Source organism: Corvus hawaiiensis, chromosome 6 (assembly GCF_020740725.1).
Source record: "Corvus hawaiiensis isolate bCorHaw1 chromosome 6, bCorHaw1.pri.cur, whole genome shotgun sequence".
NCBI classification, from domain to species: domain Eukaryota; kingdom Metazoa; phylum Chordata; class Aves; order Passeriformes; family Corvidae; genus Corvus; species Corvus hawaiiensis.
Window position 1 is genome coordinate 1,157,756 of NC_063218.1, and position 19,374 is coordinate 1,177,129.

The following is a 19,374-nucleotide window of genomic DNA, read 5'->3' on the forward strand; positions in this document are numbered from 1 at the left end:
CTGTGGGTGGAAGAGGGAAGGAGAACGTAGAAAAGTTAAAACAGGAATAACAAGGAACAGCTGTGTTTAGGTGTTACATCAGTTAAATGTCCACTTGTGGTTTCGGATCCACTGACTCGATACAGATGGCATGGCTTCATTTGGTTCACTTGTCCTTAAAAAGCACAAAAAACCCTGTTCAGTCCATAATTTACTCCTTATAATTAGTGGTATCTTAGTGCTCCCATAGTTTCTTAACTCCTTATCAGCTCAACTTTTCCCTAAGTCATCAGAAGCAAAGAAAGTTCGTTTTGCTCCAGTTCCTTACAGAAACCACTGTTGTGGTTTTTTTCAGGAACACAAAAGGATACACAGAAAGTCAACTGGGAAAATTCCTTCTTTCTAGGATAAATGTGTGTGAGATCTGTGTGTGTAATTTGGGTAGTTGTGGAATTCATACAAGTTTTGTTAAGGTTCCTGAGATTTGTTACTGCGACAGAGCAGGTCCCCTCTTGTTTGTATTACCAGATGCCAGTGGAGCTTCCCAAAGGGAATCCCAGACTGGTTTGGGTTGGAAAGGACCTTAAATCCCACCCAGTGCCAGCCCTGCCATGGCAGGGACACCTCCCACTGTCCCAGGCTGCTCCCAGCCCCAATGTCCAGCCTGGCCTTGGGCACTGCCAGGGATCCAGGGGCAGCCACAGCTGCTCTGGGCACCCTGTGCCAGGGCCTGCCCACCCTCCCAGCCAGGAATTCCTAATTCCCAATATCCCATCTACATTTCCCCTGTAGCAGAAATACTCTTTTTTTCATAAATAGCATTTCTTGAATCATTTTTAAGCTTGTTTGCTGTCCCTTTGTTCCACAGAGGAAGAGATCAGCTTCATTATTCAGAGAAGAAAGACTAATCCAGACTGAGTAGGAAAAGCTGGTGAGGATAAAGCAGTTAATTAGATTTTTGTTGAGTGTGTGGTTGGCCCAGCAGCTGGGGGTGATTCTGGGGCAGAGCAGGTGCACCTGGAGACAATAAATCCAAATTTAGCTCGGGGCCACACCTCCAAGTGACTTCTCAGCCTTATCAGCTGCTTATGCTGTGGGCTGAAAAGGAGACCAGGGGATTTTACTGGGATTTATCCATGTGGATCTCAGCAGTTACCAGAAAGGACCTGAAACTGGGTGTCCTGATGGTTCTCTTTGGGAAGATGGTTGATGCCAGTTAAAATCTAAATGAAAAAAAAAAAAAAAAAAAGAATTAATCATGGGACACAGGTCACGATTTCATTGTAAAGGGTTTTCCAAGCCTCCCTTCCAGATCTCTGCCTCTTTAGTTGCCAGTGGAGATGCAATCCCTGCAGCTGAACTTTCCTGCTTTGGGTGGTATCAGCTATTTTGGCAGCAGCTGCAGAAATGCAACCCAAAAAGTCTGGTGTAGATTGTACAGCCCAGACACCTCGGTGAGATCTGTGGTGTGGGGTTAGACTGAGGAAAAAAACCCAAAACACCCCTTGCTTGCTGCTTGGCTGAGGGATGGTGCTTTGCCGTGGGTTTTTCATGGAGATATTTAAGGTTTTTCCCTTTTTTTGGGAGGTTCCTTTAACAGGTCTTGTTAATGAATCAATCCTATAAATTATTAAGTATAGAGGTATGAGAATAAATGTTTCTCCATTCAGCTTTTTGGGATCTGGAAGAAAATACTCATATTTCATATTTTATCTGTATATAGGTGTGTTCAGGATGGTTTATTAGTGACTTTAAAGGCAGAAATAAAGAATAATCTTCATTAAACCTAAGGAAACCTTTTCCTGCTGCAAATTCCTGCTGGGTTTCGTCGTATCTCGGGCTGACAGAACGCCCCACCCTGTGCTTGGGGTGTTTTGTTCTTATTTCTTCATTTCCTACTCTGGTTTAGTCTTATTTAATTTCTCAGCCAGCAGCTCGGGGGGTGGAAGGAGGGAGTGGAAAAGGCAGCTGTGGTTTGGGGATATCAGAAAAATAATCAACAAAGTCGCTCTAGGAGCAGCTGTGCCCGGGCTGGGATTCCCCTTGCGAGGGAACACTTCCCTCGGCATCCCGGGGGCAGGCGGGGCTGCCCGGCATTCCAGAGGGAAGGAGAAGCGCCGAGGTGCGATGTGCGAGCAGCGCTGTCCCCACGAGGTGGCAGGAGCTGCCTGCCCGCATCCCTGCCTCTGCCAGCGCCACTCTCCCGGGCGCTGGGCATCCAGCACTGCCCGTGCCCCGCGGGGATGCTCGGCTGCGGGACAGCGGCTGGCGTGGGGCACGGCTGAGCCTGGGTCGGGAAAGCCGGGCCTGCTCATCGCTCACACAGGGCACTGCTGCTGCTCTCCTGCTCATGGATCCCACACGCCTGAGGAGCATTTTGACTGAATTTTGCTGCCACGTCGGGCGCAGAAATGACTTTCCCAGGGAGCGGCTGGAGGTGTGTCAGGGAACTTTTGGGATGGATCTCAGGGAAAGGCTCTTCCCCCAGAGGGTGCTGGGCACTGCCCAGGCTCCCCAGGGAATGGGCACGGCCCCGAGGCTGCCAGAGCTCCAGGAGCGTTCGGGCAGCGCTGCCAGGGATGCCCAGGGTGGGGTTGTTGGGGGGTCTGGGCAGGGGCTGGGATGATCCCTGTGGGTCCCTCCCAGCTCAGGATGCTCTGGGACTCTGTGAATGATTTCTGATTTGAGAAGGAACCAGCCCCAACCCTTAGGGAGTTGTTCTGGTGACTGTCAGCTCAGTGAGAGAACTGTGCCTTCCCTCCTACCTGCAATGGTTTTGCTTTACAAGATTCCAGCTGCTCCCCTCATCAGCTTTCCTTAGGATCCTGTACCCCCAAGGGCTCCTGAATGCCACCTTCAGTCCTCTCCCACAGCTCTCATAACCTGAGCTCATTTTTAACTCACCTCTTGTTTTCCCATTGCTGCAGGAGTGCATTCCTTGATATTCCCTCTAGTGCTTGGCCTCTGCTTTCCTGTTTCAGTGTACACGTGGTCCTGGCTAATTCCTAACCCTGGTTCTCGTGCTGGCCCTGCCTTTTACCCCACTGATTCTCTCCTTTCCCGGAGACTCCTTCCCTGCTTGTCCCTGGAGAACAATCCCAGCCCCCAGCCTGTCCCAGCTGGAAGCACTGAGCCTGGCACTGCTGCTGCTTCTGGACCAGTTTGTCCCTGCATTTGGGGTTTGGAGCTTTGCGTGTATGGGAATTCCATGTCCTCCTGATGAGCATCTTCCCCTGTATCTCCTCAGAATGAGAATTTCCAGTTTGGTTGTTAATTATAAGATGTTTCTATGGGGCATGCAGGTCTAGTTTTTCTAAAATCCAATCACCATCCTGGTAATTAATCTGCCACCCAAACTCCTTCACTGCCAGCCTGCCTCGTGTTGCCTGGCTGGTCTGTCCCATTAAACATTCTGGAGCTTTTGGGGGCTGCTCACAAGAAGTTTTGTGAAAATTGTCTGTGATAAGCTCAGGTTATAGTCAGTTAATAATCTTATTTAACAGTGATTGAACAGAAAATATTTAGTTATTGCCATCAGAAATGAATGTTCCCCTCAGCATCTTTACAAGCACGAAAGATAAATATTTGTTTTATGCATTCTCTAGGAGTTACTGTATTGATTCCCAATGACAGATCCAAGCTATGACAATAATTTCCTCTGTTATTCTTTTAAAACATCCTTGTTGCCCATTCCCTTATTGGTAAGGATTTATTTTTACTCATCTCTGTAACTTCCCTAATCTTTTGAGTGTTTTTGCTCAGTGATCCCTCTGAGTGATCTCCATTGATTTCAAGGCTGATTTTTATTTCAAGACAGATTTATTGTGCCTGTTATTAATGAATGACTCATTGTGATGATGGAAAGTCTTGGTTTGGGCTGGGATGGAGTTAAACTCCTTCCCAGTAGCTGGGACAGGGATTTGGCTTCAGGATGAGGATAATGGGGACCTGGGGTTAAACCACCAGAGGCTGACCTTATTTCCCTGCCAGGTGAGATGTTTTCCCAGTGCCATAACCTGCCCCAAAAACTCTGGTGGCTCATAATTAGGGCTGTTTTAAAGAGGATTTTGCTGTGGTGGTCATTTCCTGGCAGTGAAATTGCAGTGTTTCCATTCAGGGAAATCACCTCAGAAATCACAAATACATCAAACTTGTGCATCTGAGCAAGCCCTGAGCTAAAATGGTGTAAAGTAGGACAGGGCTTGAGGCAGAGCCCTCTGCTTTTCCTGTTTATTTTGTTTTTTCTTCACCAAGGCCTCAGCCACTGCTGGAAACACTCCCTGTGTAATTCCCTGCCACCTCAGCTCTGCTAATTGGAAATGGCAAAAAAAAATGTTCCCCTCAGTTCTTTAAAGCAAGAGCTGGTAATTTCATTCTCTCCTGGAGTGTTACTCCAGTGGTGATGAGATTTAGCCTAATCTGCATTAATGCCGCCTTTTAGCATCGGTTTAGGAAGGAGCCCAAAACCCCACCTGGAGCTCCACGGGGCTGTTCTGGAACAGTTGCAGGCACAGTGCTGGAGATCCATCCTTTATAGGGAATAATAAATGTTAATGCACTCTTTAGCATTTCAATGTCATGATTAAATATTCCAGAGCCTTATTAATTGAATATTTTATATTCCTGCAAGTGGCCTTGATCCTCACAATGGCATACTAATTCCAAGGGAAGGGAGAGGGAACATGTTCAGATTCCTGCAAGGAGACACTGCAAACGAGGCTTTTAGAGCTGACTGCGTTAATGGGTTCTTGGGTAAGTTATTGTGTGTGACGCAGGGACGTGGAGGCCGTGTGGGTATGATTGCATTTGGGATTTGTGGGGTTCCAGAGTCACACGGGTGCTTTGCTGTTGGTACTGCAAGGAAAAGCTCAGTAATGGATTGTCCCAGGGGATTAAAATTCTGTGGGTCTCAGTCACCGTCCCATCAGCGACACCAGCCTGGTGATTCTGTGCTGCAGAGCTGAGCCTTTCCCCTCTCGTTAGAATTTAAGGAAGTTCCAGGCTTCTTCTGCCCTGAAGTCACAAAGAGTGGGAAGGTTTGACAAGGTCCCAAAGGGAATTCATGACCCTGTTCAGGAGATGAGGGGGAGCGGCTGAGGGAGCTGGGAAGGGGCTGGAGAATTCCTGAGGGAGCTGGGAAGGGGCTCAGGCTGGAGCAAAGGAGGCTCAGGGGGGACCTTGTGGCTCTGCACAAGTCCCTGACAGGAGGGGGCAGCCGGGGGGGTCGGGCTCTGCTGGCAGGGAACAGGGACAGGAGAGAGGGAACGGCCTCAGGCTGGGCCAGGGCAGGCTCAGGGTGGGCAGCAGCAGGAATTTCCCCATGGAAAGGGTGCTCAGGCCTTGGCAGGGGCTGCCCAGGGAGCTTTGGAGTGCCCATCCCTGGAGGTGTCCCAGGAATTCCTGGAGGTGGCACTCAGAGCTTTGGGCTGGGACAAGGTGGGCATCGGGCACAGCTGGGACTCTGTGATCCTGGAGGGCTTTTCCAGCCTCAGGGATTCCAACATTCCCAATTCAGTTTTCTCCTGGCAGAACTTCCATGCAGGGTGACAGGGAGTACATGTTATTATAAATTTCAAATACATTTCTTGCTTCTCTTCCTCACATACTACAAAAATAGTAATTAACAAATAAATAAGTCATTAAGACTCTGCAGGATGCAGCCAGTTCTGCCTCTTCTCTTGTGAGGCTGAAGTTCATCAGTCCATTTATGGTGAAATTTAGTGTTGGGTGTGGAGTTTTTGCCCCACACTTTCATGGCTCTACCAACTTTCCATCCACTGAGACTCAGCACTGATGGCATCTTTTTCCTGCCCATCCCTCCTATTTTGATAAAAACTGATTTTACTGCAGCACTTTCAACACAATGAGAAAAAAACCCTGTTAATAAAATTATTTTCCAAGAGCACTGGTGTCCCAGCTGGGCCTGGAAATTATCCAGGAGGCTGGAAAATCAGCAGCTGACAGGGAAGCAGTGATGCAGTGAGAAGGAAAGCAGGGAGCCACTGTGGGTTGCCATGGCTACTCCATCCGTGTGGCTCCAGTGTCCCTTTGGATGGCTTCATTCCAGAGCTGGGGCACTGGTGGCAGGTCCAGGCACACTTGGTGGCCCAGTGCCACCAGTGGGGGCTGCGAGGAGCAGGAAGGGCACGGGGGGTGTCCAGGAGGGCACGTTGGGGTTTGTAGATGCTCATGAGGGTGAGGAGCAGCGCAGTGGGACAGGGGAAGGATCTCTGAGCTGGGGCTGCTGCCCAGCACTGGCACAGTTCCTAGGGGAGCAGGGTGACACTGGCCAGGTCTCTGGAACCCTCAAGTTTCAGGGAATTAGGTTCCCTTTAATCCTTCTTCATGCAGGATTTGGACTCAGTTTGTTACTGCAGTGATGCTGTTACTGATCCCCCTTCCCTGTCGGTGCTGAGATCGCTGTGCTCCAGAACAGAATCCTGAGGCCTCCAGAAGGCTCTGTTGTTGCTAAAGAATTTCGGGAGAAGATGCTCCCAGGAGCTGGAGTGATTACACAAAATAGGAGTTCAGATGGGATACTGGGAAGAAATTCCTGGCTGGGAGGGTGGGGAGGGGCTGGCACAGGGTGCCCAGAGCAGCTGTGGCTGCCCCTGGATCCCTGGCAGTGCCCAAGGCCAGGCTGGACATTGGGGCTTGGAGCAGCCTGGGACAGTGGGAGGTGTCCCTGCCATGGCAGGGGGTGGCACTGGCTGGGATTTAAGGTCCTTTTGAACCTAAAACATTCTGGAATTCTATGAAAGTCAACTTTGCCAATGAGCAGATAATCAAGAAAAGGGAAGGAGCAGAATGTGGATATTAAACTAATTATAGAAAATCACTGGAATATTCTGCCTTCTTTTTGAAGCATTAGCAGCAGGTTTAAAAACACACTCTGACATTTTAGCCTTTCAGAGGCTGCAGAAGGGGAGGTTTCTGTGTTAGGAAGTGATGGATGATCCTCCTTGCTAAGTGGTTTTATTCTCTCAAGGTGTCTGGTGCAATAAAGCCAAGCCCTCCCTTCTCTCAGACACTTCCACCTCGCCTGGTGCTGCCCTTGGAGTTCCTTGCCGTGATCCCTCCTGGCCACAGCAGGGCACGAGCTCTCGCCTGATTGATACAGATGCTGACAGATCAAATCTCTGTTTGCCTGCTGAGGGGAAAGCATCCCTTGTAAGGTCTCTTTCCTCAGGGTTGATGGGTTAAATTGGGCAAACAGCTCCTTTCCTCCGGAGCTGTGAGGGATTTCAGAGCATTGCAGCTTCATGGTCTGTGCTTTTCACGGGAGTTACTGCTCTGTAACCCCCTGAAATGTATTTACCTCAGCTCTCACTGGCAGTGTTCCTTTGGAGCACAAAGACCAGCAGGAACAGGGTTGAGGAAGCAGAAATGTGTCGTTTTTCAATTCCCAGCCCCAAAATGTAGGATTCAGGCAGTGCTTCAGCTGGACAGTGCTGGCTGCTGCCAAGGAGGTGATTTTTATCTCCTGTCACAGTGCACTGGCAGCGTTTGACACTGGGTGGATGTTGCTGATCCTCCTAAGGATAACTGCCATTCCTTACAGTCCGGGAGTGGTTTGGGTTGGAAGGACCTTCAGTCCCATCCAGTGCCACCCCTGCCATGGCAGGGACACCTCCCACTGTCCCAGGCTGCTCCAAGCCCCAATGTCCAGCCTGGCCTTGGACACTTCCTTTCCAATCCAAACCATCCCTGTGGTTCTGTGACTGCTCCCAGGGCAGGGGTGGGATCTTGGAGCCCATTCCCTCTTTCTGCAGGAGTGGACAGGCAGCTCGGGATGTGCTCAGTGCATCCTGTAAGGCAGGGGCAGGAACCGAATGCATGAAACCAAGTGGCTTTGGGATGATTCCTGCCTTTCTGTGTTAGTTCTCTCTGGAAAACAAAGCCAAGAATCCCATTCCTTCCTTTTGTCCCTGGAGCCTGGCTTTGTTCGTGTGTTCCCAGTGTCCATCGCTGTGTGACAGGAAATGTGCCGTGGAGTGGGATAATGATGCTGGGACAAATCCCTGCCTTTTTGTGTCTCCCCCTGGGCTCTGGAGTCGTGCCTCGGTGTCCTGTCTGAACCATGCCAGGCCCTGCACCGCTCCTGAAGGAACAGAGCCTTTTCCAAACCAAACAGGATGTGGATTTCCACAGGATCTGCTGTCAGTGCTTCCAGCAGCAGGGAAAACCAGCCTTCCCCATGGTGTATCCCCCACTCCTGGCACACCTGCAGGAACAGCACCTGAGCTGCAATAACGACACTTCCCAGGTCTTTATTCATGGTGACATCTGGCAGGACAAGGAGGTTGTTTCATCCTTGTGTTCCCCTCATCTCAGGGTGTTCTCCCTTCCCAAATCACTGGGCATGCCCGGAGTGTCACAAGTGAGTTTAGCACTCAGGACTGGGAAGCAGCTGTGAAAACAGTGCTTAGGGAAGAGGAGACACAAGTGGGCTCATGGGGAGAGGGAATGGGCAGCAAGGAGGTGACTTCCTCAGCTGAAGCCTTTCACAGCCTTGGCCACGATAAAAATGAAAGGAAGAAAGAGTGCAGCGCTCCCTGGTAGTGCTAAGTTACATTATTGAGGGATTTTTCACCACCTCATGCTGTGTATCATGAAATTACAGCGAGATAAGCAAAGTTTTATTTGCCCACTGTCTGGGAGACAAAGTCTTTTACTTGAGATTCAATTTCTACCACCCACGTTTCTGGAATTATAAATGTAATTAACTGACTGTGGTGTGACAATGACAGCTTGGAAGTGCTAAACTGCTCAGGTTTTGTGGAAAAAAATCCATCCTTGTGCAAGCTGGAGGGGGCCTTTGCTGTCTGCTCTCCCTGGAAAAAGAAAGGCAAAGAATCCATTTTTTTGCCATAAAGGAAAAACAGTTTTGTTGTTTAAAGGCTCTGGGACGTTTCCAAATTGTTCTGTTAAGAAGCTGGGAAATAAATTCATACTGTAAAATGAATTTAATTTGGACTGGCACTAAAGTTCACGATGGAGCAAGGATCATAAACAGCCTGTGAGAACTCAGAATGGACATTCCCAGGCATTTCTCTCTCCATGAGCTCCATCTTGCCTGGAAAAGAGGAGTGATTTTGGGAAGGGCACAAGGTAGTGCCCAGTTTATTGTTGGAAGAGCCCTGGAATGCAGACCCTGAGTGTGTGCAGCACCCACCACCTGCAGCTCCCACACCCACCGTGCCACAGGTGAGTCCAGGGTCACCAATCCTGTTTTCCAGTGCCCTTTGGAAGTGAGGGATACAGGAGTGACCATCCCAAAATCATCTGCTGCACCTGTCCTGTCCCCCCACGTGCACCAACCATCTCCGTGTTGGCATTTGGTGCTTGGGGAACTTCCAGAAGCATTTCAGTGCTGCTTTTCCTGGCTCTGGCAAAGTATTTGGAGCATCCCATGAATTTGGGATGTCCAAGAGCGCCATTTCCATGCTGATGGGTGACATTCCCATCACAGGGACAGTGGGAAGAGCCCATGTACAGCTTTCTAGGGCAGAAGGCAGATGGAAATAACATTTCTGGAACAAACAACGGAGAGCAAGTGTTGTGTCAGCTTCTGCTGGGACACTGGGAATTTGCTGGGAAGCAGAGCAGGATTTGCCCTGCAGATCCAGGAGTCATCAAGAGCCTGGCTGGACTTGCACAGCCCAGGCCAGGTCTGGGGAGCCTGCAGAAGGAATCGTGCTCGTGACTGCGTCCCTGGATCCCTCGAGGCAGTGGCATTGGAGAGCCCACATTCCTTCAGCTCCAGTTGGTGTTCCAGGGGTTTTTGGGTTGTAGAACAGTGTCATTCACAGATGTTTTACCACAAGGGACTCAGCCTTGTACAGAACAAAAAGACATTACAGACTATTTCTTCCTACAGGGGATCTTGGATTTGATTCCATGCTGGATGCTGTGCTCCATTCAGCACTGCCCTCTTCCCCAAAGCCACGAGCTTCTGGCTTCTCTTTGCTTGTCCTCATCCTTCCTTATCATTCCCTGCTATTTTCTGCTACTCAGCCTGGTCCATCCAGGTTTTTTGAACTCAGTTCCCATTTCTATTTTCCAGCTCCTCAGCCAGACCTTGCACCTTCACCTTCCCTCATGTTTTTCTCTGCAATTGTCTTTAGAAATAGAATCCCAGAATCCCAGACTGGTTTGGGTTGGAAGGGACCTTCAATCCCACCCAGTGCCACCCCTGCCATGGCAGGGACACCTCCCACTGTCCCAGGCTGCTCCCAGCCCCAATGTCCAGCCTGGCCTTGGGCACTGCCAGGGATGGGAACACTGCAGTATCCTGCTTATTGCAGTGGAAATGTTCCAGAAGGTTCGGCTTGGGACTGACCTGGCACAGAAAATGTAAACCTTGTCCATATAAGCAAAGAAAAGGTCCTACAGGGAGAAGCACCAGATAACTTCCTTAAATCTAATGGTGTCCTCCTTTTTTCAGTCATTCTTCCTTCCAGGGAGCAGGGTCAGGCGCTGTGGGGCTGTGGGAATGCCCAGGCAGGGATCCCAAATTCCACCTCAAGCTCTCTTTCCCAGGATCCTGCCTGCCCTGAGCCCAGGGGCAGGGGGAGAACACTGGAGCACTCCGGAGATGAGCCTGGGTGTTAACCAGACCTAACTGCTCCTGGCCTCAGTCAGCAGGGATCCATCCATTCTGTAGAAAACCTTGGAGACATTTAATGGGAAGTAAAGGTGGGAGTGGGTGCCCAGAACAGCTTGAGAGTTGCTTGCACAGAGCCTGGTTTTGTGTTTTGCTCTCAAAATCCAAACCCCATTGCTCCAGCAGCGTTTTTATTTTGTGTATGCATAAACAAGAATCTGATCCACACGAAACTCAGCTGCTGTGAGCTCCCCTCTGCCTTCCCACAGCTCACCTCAGGGTCCAGTTGGGCTGGGGTTTGCTGCCCTGACCTCTCTTATTCCACTGCAGGGGAGCACAACCACCCCTGGGTGTTCCCTCCACATCCTCCAGGTGTGCCTGCCCCAGAAACTCCGGGATGCAATTCCCCACCATTAAGCACAGGAGCAGCAAGTCAGGCCTGGAAGTTTATTTATAGATCCTGGAGATGCACAGCCCTTGCATTCCATTAACCAGGGCAGGAATGGGATGAATTCTTGGAGCAGTGCTGTGTAAAATGCTGTGGATTTTTGCTGGAGTCTCCACTGGTTCAACCTGTGACAGGTGATTAATGATCCAGCCACCACAGGTTCACTGCTGGCTGTGTAGGGCCTGTGTGGAACATGTGTGCTCAACCACCTCCTGCTCCTTCAGTGCATTAATTTAGTCTCGTTTATAATAATTAATCCAAATGTTCAGCGTCCCCATGTTTGCCAAGAGCTGTGAAACCAGCCTTGTTCATCCAGAGAATGTCTGGAGCAGCAGGTCCTGCGAGGGGATGAGGCCAATGCTTCCTTCTTCCTTCTCCTGTTCTCCTCCCATCTGTATTTTGGGCACAGATTTGGGCTGCAGGGCTGGAAGCATCTGCCCGGGCTTCCCTCACTGCTGCCCTCAGGAGCATCCCTGAGTGATGATCACGGGAGGGTGGGATTGGTTTGCTCCCTGCCCCCTTGGGCAGCAGGGTTCTGCTGACTCTTCACTAGAGATTTGTTAACTTTTTTTGGAGGTTACTCCCAGTTTGTTCTGCTGTGTTGATGTAAGGAAATGATGCCTTAGGTTTTAACTTTCCTGTTTCTCAGACCCCGCAGTGCCTGGTGTGTGACTCTGCAGTTCCTTGTACCCTGTTCACTGCTGCTCTCTGTGCCAGGCACACAGAACAAAGCCTCTCCGGGCCTGCTCTCCAAGGACACCCAGACCGTCCTAGGCCCAAAAGTATAAACCAAAAGCCTCTACAGGGGGGCAAGCTTGGGGAAATTACATCATTAACTGAAGCTTGAATTGGAGAATGAACCCTGCTGTGCAAATGAATCCAACCTATAAAAGTGTGAAGAACTCGTGCCCTGCCGTCCACCTTGGGGTCCATCTGGGCAGTGGCCTCTGGCTGCCCAGGGGTACCTTTGAAGGCCTTTCAAATAAATCCCTGCCTTATTCCCTTACTCCTGTCCAGTCTCTGTGCCTAGGAGGCCTCTTCAGGCATCAGTTCCACAGATCTCTTGTTTAAATGTCAGAGTCCCAGGATCACTGAGGTTGGAAAAGCCCTCCCAGCCCATGGAGTCCCAGCTGTGCCCGATGCCCACCTTGTCCCAGCCCAGAGCTCTGAGTGCCACCTCCAGGAATTCCTTGGGCACCTCCAGGGATGGGCACTCCAAACCTCCCTGGGCAGTCCCTGCCAAGGCCTGAGCACCCTTTCCATGGGGAAATTCCTGCTGCTGTCCACCCTGAGCCTGCCCTGGCCCAGCCTGAGGCCGTTCCCTCTCCTCCTGTCCCTGTTCCCTGCCAGCAGAGCCCGACCCCCCCGGCTGCCCCCTCCTGTCAGGGACTTGTGCAGAGCCACAAGGTCCCCCCTGAGCCTCCTTTGCTCCAGCCTGAGCCCCTTCCCAGCTCCCTCAGGAATTCTCCAGCCCCTTCCCAGCTCCCTCAGCCTCTCCTGGGGCTCCAGCCCCTTCCCAGCTCCATTCCCTTCCCTGGACACGCTCCAGCCCCTCTAGGGCTCTCTTGCCGTGAGGAGCCCAGAACTGCCAGGGCACTCGAGGTGCCCCAGCAGTGCCAGCTCAGGAGACACCCCAGGCATCGTCTGTGCTTCAGGGAGCGCCATCAGCAGGGTCAGGGTGGCAGCACAGCAGTGACAGTCCCCTGCCAGCGCTGCTGAAGGACCCAGGGACATGGAAATACAGCCATGCTCTGAGCACCGTGCTCCCACGCTGCAGTCATTCCCACTGGAGAGCAGAAGGAAGGGGGAACGGCAGTCAGGGCACTGGGAATGTGGCTCTGGAGCAGCTTGCAGGAGTTTGGAGAAGGAAGATTCTCCAGTCACACCACATGCACGGAGATTCGGGCCTCCCGAGATCTGAGAGCCATTAATCATGTGGAATTAAGGCAGTTAATCAAGTCTCAGGAACTGACAAAAGATTGTCCCTGAGGCTTTTTTACCTCCAGTCTCTTTGGAAGATGATGGTTTCAGCTTTCCACTTGGCTGCCCCCGCGGGCGGAGCCGTCCCTTCGGCAGAGCCCAAGGTCAGCCGTGAGCCAGCGCTGGCACTCGCTGAGCCCGGAGCCCCGCTGGGGCTGGCACTGCCATCCTGGGGTCACCGAGGTGCCAGCAGGGATTCCAGCAGGAGCAGGTGCTGCCCACAGCAATTCCCTGTCTGGAAGCTGAAGTATTTCCCAGCCGGTGCACCGGAGGAGCTGTGGGCAGGGATGTGATGGTGCTGAGCTCGAGGCTCAGGCCCTGGTCACGCTCTCCGAGCTCGTGCTGGAACACTAATTCAGCTCATCTTTCCTCATTACATAATTTATGTAATTAATTTCAAATTGAATCGCTCCAGATGCTGATTCTGCCCTCCTGGCTGGCTGCTGCTTTCTTCCAGTCAAACCTGGCCAGGGGCCGATGTCCCAGCCCAGGGCTGCTCCCTGCGTGGAATTCTGGTGGTGAATGCTCCAGGGGCAGATCCCACATGGACAGAGAGGGGCCTGAGGCCACATCTGATGCAGCCTTCCCACCTCGAAGCCCTCTGCAATGTGGGCAACAGGAGTCCTGGGGCCAGTCCCAGCTGTGCAGTCACAGCACACAGCTCATGGACCCTGGAATGAAGACATTAAAAGCACTGGAAATGGGGAATTGGGGAAATCCTCGGGATGTCACTGTCACCTACATCCACAGGGCTCATGTTGAGAGGTCCCCGTGTGAAGCTTCCCCTGCAGATCTCTGGGGTGTGTGGGCTGTGCAGCTTGGGAAGAGGGACCCCGGGAAGGGACATGGGAATGCAGCTGGGCACTGGAGACTTTGCTGAGAGGCCACGGACACAGGAATGGCTTCCCAGTGCCAGAGGGCAGGGATGGATGGAATATTGGGAATTAGGAATTCCTGGCTGGGCTGGAATTGCCAGAGCAGCTGTGGCTGCCCCTGGATCCCTGGCAGTGCCCAAGGCCAGGCTGGACATTGGGGCTGGGAGCAGCCTGGGACAGTGGGAGGTGTCCCTGCCATTCCCTCCTTCCCAAACGGAGCAAAGAGCAGCAGCTTTGTGCCCTCTCCCGGGACTGCACTGGAGCGGGGTTATTCTCTCATCATTCCCGTGTGGGTCAGGGCTCAGGAGCACTCTCCCCGCCCAGTCCTGCTGGTGACAGTGACAGCAGCGCGGTCCCAGGCGCAGCTTCCCCTGTGAGGCAGAGCGGGACATCCCATCCCTGCTGCCCTGTAATCGCCACCGGGAGCAGCAGGTGGCGTGCCCAGCCTGGATGTCATTCCTGCCGCCAGCCGCAGGAATTCCTGCCGGGAGCAGCAGCACGGCCGCCCTGGAGCTGCTGCTCCGTGGGTGCGTCTGCCCCGCGCAGGGCGGGGGGACACGAGGGGACAGCTCCTCCCGTGCTCCTGATCCGAACGCTCTCCTCGGATTTGCCGGGGACTTGTGCTGCTGAACAGACTGCCAGCCCTTTCCAGCTTGGCAAGGGACGTTCCAGTGCTCGTCCTGCCGAGGACTGGGATTAAAATCAGCACAGGCCGTGAATGTTCTCCTCAGCTGAGTGGGGGAACGCGGTGTGGGAGGTTCTCGTGGATGCTCTGCTCCAACTGCTTCACCTCATGCCTTCAAGCCTGGGGCAGGGTTTGGAATTCACAGAATCCCACCGTGGTTTGGGTTAAAGCGACCTTAAATCCCACCCAGCCCCACCCCTGCCATGGCAGGGACACCTCCCACTGTCCCAGGCTGCTCCCAGCCCCAATGTCCAGCCTGGCCTTGGGCACTGCCAGGGATCCAGGGGCAGCCCCAGCTGCTCTGGGCACCCTGTGCCAGGGCCTGCCCACCCTCCCAGCCAGCAATTCCTTCCCAATATCTCACCTAAAATTCCCCTCTGTCAGTTTGAACCCATTCCCCCTTGTCCTGTCCCTCCATCCCTTGTCCCAAGTCCCTCTCCAGCTTCTTTGCAGGCCCCTTCAGACACTGAAAGGATGAATTACCAGGGAGTCCTTGGAATTTTTTGCTATTTTAAGCCTCTCCAGTGATCTGACTTGCTGTTTTTCATATTTTTTATCAGTCTGTGGAGAATAAATTTGCTCAGGGAGGAGATGTGGCTACAAGGAAGATAAAGAGGTCAGGGACTGCCCCTTCAGGTCCGTGATACCTGCTCACAGCCCTCCTTGACCTCAGGAAAGAAAGAAGTTGGTAAAAATTGGAGTCATTCAGTTTAACTGAGAGAAATAAGCACACACAGCACAATGAACCTGCCTTTGGGGACAAATTAATTTGAATTAAGTTACAGGAATAACTTATATTTTTCTGTGGGTTGCTTCAGGGGGGAAATTGAAAACATTTTTTGCAGGATGTGGCAAGAGATGGCTTCAGCACCTCCTGGGAAAACCTGAATGATGGAGACACTTGGATGAGGCTGGAAGTGCTGCCAGGGCACTGGGCCGTGCTGAGCGTTTGGACAACGCTCCCAGGGATGCACGGGGGAGATTGTTGGGGTGTCCGTGTGGGGTCTGGAGTTGGACTCCATGATCCCTGTGTGTCCCTTTTCAGCCAGGATATTCCACGGTTAAGAGCAGGATTTGCGTTGGAATACTCTCCCATGATGTTCTGTGCATCCCTCCCTTCCTGTGGGAGGCATCCATGTGGAGCTGGGGGTTGGAGCACAGGAGGGGCGACCCTGGCAGCAGTTTGGGTGGCTGTGCCAAGAGATGAGAGCGAGATCCTGATGGAGTGTGTTCTGGAATGCTGCATCCAGGCCTGGAAAGACCCTTTCCAAGGAGGGCTTGTCTCTCCCAGGTCTTGTGTGCCCACCCTGTGTCCCAGCCCAGCCCAGCACTGGGAATGGTTCCCCTGCTCCAGAAGAACTTTGTGGATTCCTGCTCAATGCATCAAATGCCTGAAGTCCTCTGGGAGAGCACCCAAGGGAAACAGAGGTGCCCTGGAATTTGTCCACAGAATCACCCTGCTCTGAGCACAAATCCAATGAGGGAGCTGGGAAAGGGGCTCAGGCTGGAGCAAAGGAGGCTCAGGGGGGACCCTGTGGCTCTGCACAAGTCCCTGACAGGAGGGGGCAGCCGGAGGGGTCGGGCTCTGCTGGCAGGGAACAGGGACAGGACCAAGGTGGTTTAGTTTGGATATTGGGAAAATTTCTTCACTGAAAGGGATGGTCAGGCCTTGGCAGGGGCTGCCCAGGGAGGTTTGGAGTCCCCATCGCTGGAGGGATTTCAGAGCCCTGTGGATGTGGCACTTTGGGGACATGGGTCAGTGCTGGGGAATGGTTGGATTTGATCTTGGAGGGCTTTTCCAACCTCCTTGGAATTCTGTGATCCCAAGATCGCTCATTGGCAGCGCACCCCGCAGAGCCCTGATTTCCTGGCAGTGCCCCCGAGCGCTGTCAGTGCGGTGTGAGCCCCTCTGCTCCTCGTGCCACGTCCCTCAGGGCACAGCCCGGGCAGTCCCTGTGTGCTGGGGCACAGCACGGTCCTGCTGGGATGTCCAGCACTGCTGGGGGGCACACAGGGCACTGGGACAGGGGACAACAGCAGGGCCCTGCTGCTCTGGGACCACTCTGGGGGTGCTGAGGGGCTTCATGCAAGGGGGGCCCACAGAGCACGGGTGCTGTGGCTCCACCTGGGTGAAATGCATTTTTCTGGCTGCTTGCTCTCTCTCAGGGCAGCCTGGGTGAGTCCAGGATTGGTTCTGGAGGTTAAAACGCCGTTGTTTTCAGCACACGGCGCTTCTTCTCTGTGCTGTGGCTCGGTGGAGAAGGCAGGCAAGGCTGCACTGCTCCTCACTGTTCCACTTTCCCCCCCAGCCAGAGAACAGAGCAGCACAGCAGCAGCAGTAATGGCCTGAGGAGCCATTTGGAAGGATTTGAAAGCCCTGTCGCGCATCCGTATGCAATGTCCTCACTCCATTAATATTCCGGGGAGAGGAATGTAACAGAGCTATCTCGTGATTACTCTGCTGATTACGGGGCATCATTATCTGTCCCTCTCCGAGCTCTCAGCCAGCTCTGGGCTTTGAAGCTGGAGACAAATAATGAAGGTGCAGAGCAGAGAGCACCCTCTCTCTGCCTCTCCGCAGGTAAAACACCCTGTGTGATTTATTACCCCCCCCTAAGAAAAGCAGGACATGAATCATGAAGCGTTGCTCAATCTCTCAGCTCTCACAGACAAGGCTATTTGCTAAATAGTCCATTTGAAGGTCTTTTTGATGCTGCCAAACATCCTGACAGAATTTACCTGGAAACAGGAGTTCTTGATGAGTTTCACTATTCATATCTAGAGAGGAGTTTCTTTTCTTGCTCAGAGGATGTGTCTGAAATGGAAAACACAGCTCAGAGCTCTCAGCTGCAGCCACTGACACAGGCTCAGAGAGTTGTGTTACAGCACCGGTTCCTCTTGCCTTGATTTAGAAGGGATCTGACCATGGGATTTATGGAGAGATCTGTGCCTGGGTTCAGTGTCATTCTGCAGGACAGAAGGGCGTAGAAAACAGTGAGATAACTGAAAATAAACTTGGGCAGGTGTTGTCAGGCAGCAGGGACGTCCTTATCCCTCATGTGCACGGAGCCAGAGCTGGACATGGCACTCCAGGAGCTGTCCTTAGTGTCACCCAGCTCTCCTGGGCCCCTTCACCCCCCAGGGACATATTTTCATCAGTTAGGCCCACAAAGAGGCTGAAATGATTTCCTTCTGGGGCCCATGGTTCTATTTCCACTGCTTATCTTGCTCTCTCCTCCGAGTGCCTTGAACTCCACGTTTTCCCATGGTCACTGTATCCAAGGCTGCGTTATCCATGAGTTCTTTCCTGCTCTGAGTTCAGGTCCCACAGAGCATCTCCCCTGCTCATTTCAGCAATCGCCTACATCAAGAAATGATCTTTTCTACACTCTACAAACCCCCTGGATCACTCACATCCAGCCTGGCACGGGGTGCCCAGAGCAGCTGTGGCTGCCCCTGGATCCCTGGCAGTGCCCAAGGCCAGGCTGGACATTGGGGCTGGGAGCAGCCTGGGACAGTGGGAGGTGTCCCTGCCATGGCAGGGCTGGCACTGGGTGGGCTTCAAGGTCCCCTCCAACCCAAACCATTCCAGGATTCTGCTCTATGGTGGTTCCCACCTGGCTGGCACTGAGGTGGTTAAAGCCACCCAGGGGTACCAGGGCCCGTCTGTGGGGAGGCATTCCAGGCAGGAATTAATCCCTGGGTCCATTGGCCCCTGGCTGAGGCTCGGCTGGCACGGTTGGCACTGGTGACCCTCTTGTTCACCCTCCCCAGAGCACTGCCTGAACAGCACATGCACATCCTCAGGGAGCAGGAGCAGGGCCCAGTTCCAGCTGACACAGGGAGGCCTCCCCCAGACTGATCCCATCCCGCCATCCATCCATCCATCCATCCACCCATCCATCATCCATCCACCCATCCATCCATCCCTCCATCCATCCATCCATCCCTCCACCCATCCATCCATCCATCCATCCCTCCATCCCTCCCTCCATCCATCCCTCCACCCCTCCATCCATCCATCCCTCCATCCATCCCTCCATCCCTCCCTCCATCCATCCCTCCATCCCTCCCTCCATCCATCCCTCCATCCCTCCATCCATCCATCCCTCCCTCCATCCCTCCATCCATCCCTCCATCCATCCCTCCACCCATCCATCCCTCCACCCATCCATCCCTCCCTCCCTCCATCCATCCATCCCTCCATCCATCCATCCATCCATCCATCCATCCATCCATCCATCCATCCCTCCATCCATCCATCCATCCACCCATCCATCCATCCCTCCCTCCATCCATCCATCCCTCCATCCATCCATCCCTCCCTCCATCCATCCCTCCATCCATCCCTCCATCCATCCATCCCTCCATCCACCCATCCATCCATCCCTCCACCCATCCATCCACCCATCCATCCACCCATCCATCCATCCATCCATCCCTCCATCCATCCATCCCTCCATCCACCCATCCATCCATCCATCCATCCATCCATCCCTCCACCCACCCACCCATCCATCCATCCCTCCATCCATCCATCCCTCCATCCATCCCTCCATCCATCCACCCATCCATCCATCCCTCCATCCCTCCCTCCATCCCTCCCTCCATCCATCCATCCATCCATCCCTCCACCCATCCATCCATCCACCCATCCATCCATCCATCCATCCATCCCTCCATCCATCCATCCCTCCATCCATCCATCCCTCCATCCATCCACCCATCCATCCATCCATCCCTCCACCCACCCATCCATCCATCCATCCCTCCATCCATCCATCCATCCATCCATCCATCC